Genomic DNA, 6,000 nt, shown 5'->3' with positions numbered 1-6,000 from the left:
GAAAGTCACAATTAATTATTTGAATTCAATGAAAGGGAAATATATATGTATATGCTTTTGTGTGATTTTTTAGAGGATACAAGATATTTATGCTACTTTTGAAAAATGCTAGCTTTAGGTTTGTATTGACGATTATGTTTTGCACTGCGTTCTTTTGGATTTTCAAATAATAAGTTAGTTGGTTTATTTTTAAATTGTGCAAAAATTATATATCTGTATAAGTATGTTTCGGCCGAGATGTTTAAAAGAAAAAAATTTCTAATATATTTTTAAAAAAACGAGTAATAGACGTTTCATGACAGGTTCAAAGTACCACCTCACTGATTATGTTGAATGAAAGAGTGGCCGAATGACCTATGGAGGTAGTGCAAAAAGAAGGATTGCTAGAAAAGGAACACTGAACGTGGATGGACTCCCTAAGCTTCACAATGTGCTTCATGTTGAAGGGATTAACTAAAACTTAATAATCATTAGTCAATTATGTGATGATGAATTAATGTTAAGTATGACAAAAATACTTTTGAAGTCTTTGATAAAGCTAATACTTGTAATATGACATATACAAGATCTGCTGATAATTGGTATCAACTGAGAGAGGAACATGCTAGCGGACACACGTGATATGTGAACTAGATCCGTGACATAAAAAGTTAAACCATAAAAACATCAAGACATTGAAGAATCTAGGAAAATACTATGTTGTGTGATGTATGCCTAATCTAACATCTGGAATACCGTATGTGTGTGGAGTATTCCATAAAAGTAAGAAAACTTGTGTGCCGCGCCAAGTGTTACAACATTTTGGCACAACATGTTGTCTTGAATTATTGCATATGGATCGTATGGGTCCTGAAACGTCCACTACTCGTTTTGCTTTAAAAAATACCAAAAAAAAAATTTCCCCATTAATTCGGCCGAATGTATATGTATATATATTTAAATTAGCTTTGCACTATTTTAAAAATAAAACAACCAACTATATTTGAATTCAAAGGAAAGAATTCCAAGCACAAAATCGTTTATCAAACCTAAACTTAGCAATATTTCAAAATCAACCTAATTCTAACATCCTCTCAAAAATCACTCAAATGCAATCACAAAAGTCATAAAAATCTTTAACGTAAACTTAAATCATAAACTTAATATAAATACGGAAAACTAGCGCTGGTCCTCAGGTTATGTGCATCTTTAGTCCAGTAAGATCAACCATCAAGCCCCTCAACATCAATATCATGCTCACCTGCATCGATCACACCTAGTGAGTCTATTGACTCAGCAAACCATAATCATAATAGCAAGTGGTACATATGCAATCACACGCAACAGTGAAAATACTTTTACATAACATAACTTTTCATGAACATACATAAACATAAACATTTTTCCTTTCATCATAAACATTTTCTTTTTCATCATATACGTATACGTTTTCCTCTTCGTTGAATTCAGATCGTTAATTGTGACTTTCGTATAAGCTGAAGGTCAATGGATCCATCTACGTATAACCACAGCACTGGGCGGCGGGGACATCAGGGAAACTCTCACCCGTCAACTGAGCCTTGGCCTTACATATCATCATAATTATCATATCATCATATTAGTCACAATTACTTCTCCTCTTTCAACTTTTCGTATTTTCATCACTCATAAAATTTCAAGCATAGAATAATCATTTTTTCTTTTAAATCAAGCATGCAACATATCTTTTAGCATTATCGTTTCATCGCAAAATTTCATAACATTTAAAATAAGCATATTATCATTATTTACAGCATTCAGGGCATTGCCAAGACGTTTACTATTTTTCAGGTGTAAAATGACTGTTTTACCTCTAGACGTAAAATTTCTCGATTTTGACTTTTTCTTACTTTCGTTGATACTAGACCGTCCTAAATAATTATTTAAGCTTAAATTATATTTCTTATATTTTTATTTAGCTTAAATTCATGGCTTTCGATTTAATTCATAATTATCAATTCGTAGAACGTTTTAATCCCGAATTAGTTCAAACTTTAATATTTTCTTTTCAAATTTTAATCATAGACTTTTTATACCTAAACTACCCTCGTGAACCATGACTCGACCCTCGTGGACCATGGTTCCACCCTTAGCCATTTAAACTTTAAAAACCGAACCCTAGTCTTAATTCCCTCGAGCCACTTCACGTTTCCTTCGAGCCATGCCCGAGCCAAGCTTTTCCCAAACCACCTATGGACCCTACTGACAAGCCCCTAGCCTGGTGCAACCTCCTGCACAAAAACAAGAGCATGCGCGAGTTCCTTCATCTTTACGCCTCTAGGACTCCTCACCCGAGCCACCACCTGAGCCCAGACCCTTGTGAACCATCACTAGACAACCCCTAGACCTAGCTTGGACCCCCTGGCTCGACCGCAATTCCCCTCAACGCCACACAGCCCTCGACTGCTTGGGAAGAGTCCCATCGTGCATGGGCTCTTCCCTGGTTGTCGGGCTTGCTAGGACTCTTTCTCACACCCAGCTGCGTCCAACCCGAGCCCTGGTCAAGCTCTGATTGAGCCTTGCGCTGGGTTTCCTCTTAACCATGTCCCTTGTGTCCCAACATGCAATAATTCGCTCAAGCCTATTCCAATTCGTGTGCAACCTTCAACCATGAATCATGTACCTCCTAACATGTTGAAAAATCTTCTCCTCAAGTCACCCTAATATGGCAGCCCCTTCATGCAATAACAACATAAGTTTTTGAATTATGAAAACATAATTTAATAACACCCCAAGCATAAAAACAAAAATAATCATAAGAAAATCATGTTTTTCATGCAAACGATAATCAAACACGTAATAGGGTGTGATAGATGAGAAAAAAGATATTTATGGCGTGCCTTTACGTAAATTACGCTCGAAAACAAATTGACGATGCGAAGAACGGCGATGAAGAACTCCTAGGCTGAAATCCTTAAGAAAACCGTGGCTTTACCTTGCATAAATTTTCTTGTGTGCTATGTTTAAGGGGGAGGGGAGAGTCCTTGCAAAGAGAGGGGATGGGGCGTGTGTTTTTTTGAAAATAATAGGGAGAGTTTGTGCTTATTTATTTGATAAATATACAAGTGTGTAAGATTGGGCCTATTAGAATGGTACAATAAGCCCAAAAGCACATTAGTGCATATTTAAAATATTTAGTTTAGGAAAGTTCGCGAAAATATTAGCCGAGTTATCAAAAAGTTCATATTTTCATCGAAAATCGAATACCGTTAAAAATTACGACTCGGCGTATAAAATCACCTCAAAACTCCTTATTCTTAAAAATATCATAAAGCATCAAAACAAGTATTTAATCAAAACATTTTCTCTTTTTCAGCCCTCGATCTCCGTTCCTCGATCGCATCTCAAATGACCTTTAAAAATACAGTTTACATGCATTCGTGTAGAAAGTACTTTTTACACATGCAACCATGCACATCATATTCAATTTATGCAATTAAAATTATTTAATTAGCTATTTTTCATTTCTTCTAGATTTGCATGCAGTTGGATTACGTCATTTTAATTTTTGGACCTTACAGGTCCAATGGAAATAAAAAGCTTGAGAGGTAAAAAGTATTCATTTGTTTGTGTTAATTACTTTTCACATTTACGTGGGTAATCTTACTAGAGAAAATTCTGATACTTTTGATGTATTTAAGAAATTATTTTCTAGGATTACTAATTTGAACAATTTGAGGGTTGGTAAGATCAGAATAGACCACGGTAAGGAATCTGAGAGCTCACATTTTACATATTTGTATGACAAAAAAATGTGACACATGAGTTCTCTGCACAAAAGACCCATCAACAAAACGGCATAGCCGAACGAAAGAACCAAACTTTGCAATATATGGCTCGGGTCATGTTGAGTTATGGATATATTTCAAAATGCTTTTGGGACGAGGCCTTAAACACAACGTGTCATATTTCCAATCGTGTATATTTAAGGAGTGGTTCTACGATGACATTATATGAGATCATCATGAGAAAGAGGCCAAACCTAATATATTTTCATGTTTTTGGTTGTGTATGTTATGTGTTAAATGATCGAGATCACCAAGCCAAGTTTGATCAAAGAGCGATAAATATTTGTTCCTTTGATATTCAACTAATAATCATACATATCGAATGTTTAATCTAAGAACTAGGATGATTATGAAATCACTTAATGTCGTGTTTGATGATTTTGCACATCTGAAAGAAAAGTCTATTGAGGATGATGTAGATGGTTTGTTGGAAACATCTGAGTCACTGGTCAACACAGATGTCGTGCTCATTGTTGTTACACCTGTGACAACACCTCCACTAAAACTGACGGAATCCAAGGATGATGTACAAAGCAATGAAACACTGGATAATGATGAGGGTGTGAATAGTGTTGAGAAGGATATTCTTAGCAAAATTCAGAAAGATCACACCTCATCACCAATAATAGGAACTATACGCAGAGACATGCAAACTCGATGAAAGGAAAAAATATGGACTACCAAAAGATGATTAGGTTAGTATGCATGAGTTTAGTATAACTTCAAGTGAGACGCTCTTGTCTTGTGTCATATATTGAACCAAAGAACATTAATGAAGCATCGAAAGATGAACTTTAGATAAATGTTACGCAAGATGAACTTGAACAATTTTTCCGCAATGATGTGTAAGATTTAGTTCCAAGATCTGAACATGATAATGTGATTGGAACTAAATGGATTTTTAAGAACAAAAATGATGAGTTAGGGAATGTTGTTATGAAAAAAGCTTAGTTGGTTGCTCAAGGGTATACACAGGTTGAGAGAGTTGATTTTGATGAAACATTCGCTCATGTTGTCCACATTGAGTCAGTCCGACCGTTGCTTACTATTGCATATCATATGGGGACTAAAATTTATCAAATGGATGTGAAAAATGTATTTTTATATGACATTTTGAACGAGGAAATTTATGTGAGTCAACCGAAAGGATTTGAAGATCCACACCACTTGGACCATGCCTACAATCTAAAGAAGGTATTGTATGGACTGAAGCAGGCTCCACTTGCTTAGTATGGTATGTCGACTGATTATCTACTTGAGATTGGCTTTAAACGAGTTGAGGTCAATAAAACTCTTTTTATCAAAGGTTGAAGGATGATATACTGCTATGTCAAATTTATGTTGATGATAATATCTTTGATGGTTCTTCTTAGAAACATGTTGATAAGTTTATTGATTGCATATCCTCCACATTTGAAATAAGTATGGTAGGAGAACTAAGTTTATTTCTTAGATTGAAAATTAAACAGTTGAATGATGGAATCTTTCCGTTTCAAAGCCAATATGAAAAGAATCCAGTAAAAAAAATTCTCTATTGAACATGCTAAGCACATGAAAACTTTCATGTGATCTAGCGAAAAACTGTGTAAGAACGATGTTGCCAAAAATGTTGACAACACCATGTACCACATCATAATTGGCAGTCTTCTTTATTTAACCACAAGTACTTCTGATATAATATTCATTGTATGTTCATGTGCTAGATATCAAGATAATCTTAAGATCACACACTTAAACATTGTTAAATGAATTTTGAGATACATTGCAGGGACGGTAGATCTAGTATTATAGTACACAAAGGAAATTAACACCAATTTAGTTGTTTTTAGAGATGCTAATTGGGCTGAAGATTTAGATAATAGGAAAAGTACCACTAGTCAATGCTTTTACCTAGACAATAACTCGTCGTCATGGTGTAGCAGGAAGCAACCTATGTATCTCTTTCAACTGCTGAATTTGAATATGTGACAGTTGGTAGCTGCTGTTCACCACTCTTGTGGATGAACCAAATGGTAAATGACTACGGTTTCCACAGTGAAATCTTAATTGTTTACTGTGACAACTCGAGTGCAATTTACATTTCAAAAAATCCAGTACAACACCCTCGCACAAAACACATTGACAGTAAGCCTCACTTTATTCAAGATTTGGTTGAGAAATCAATAACGAATTGAATTTGTTGGAACTGATAAAC

The sequence above is a fragment of the Primulina huaijiensis genome, chromosome 2 (genome assembly GCF_012295235.1).
Source record: "Primulina huaijiensis isolate GDHJ02 chromosome 2, ASM1229523v2, whole genome shotgun sequence".
NCBI lineage: Eukaryota > Viridiplantae > Streptophyta > Magnoliopsida > Lamiales > Gesneriaceae > Primulina > Primulina huaijiensis.
The sequence above is the reverse complement of the archived record's forward strand: the minus strand, read 5'-3'. Positions refer to the sequence as shown.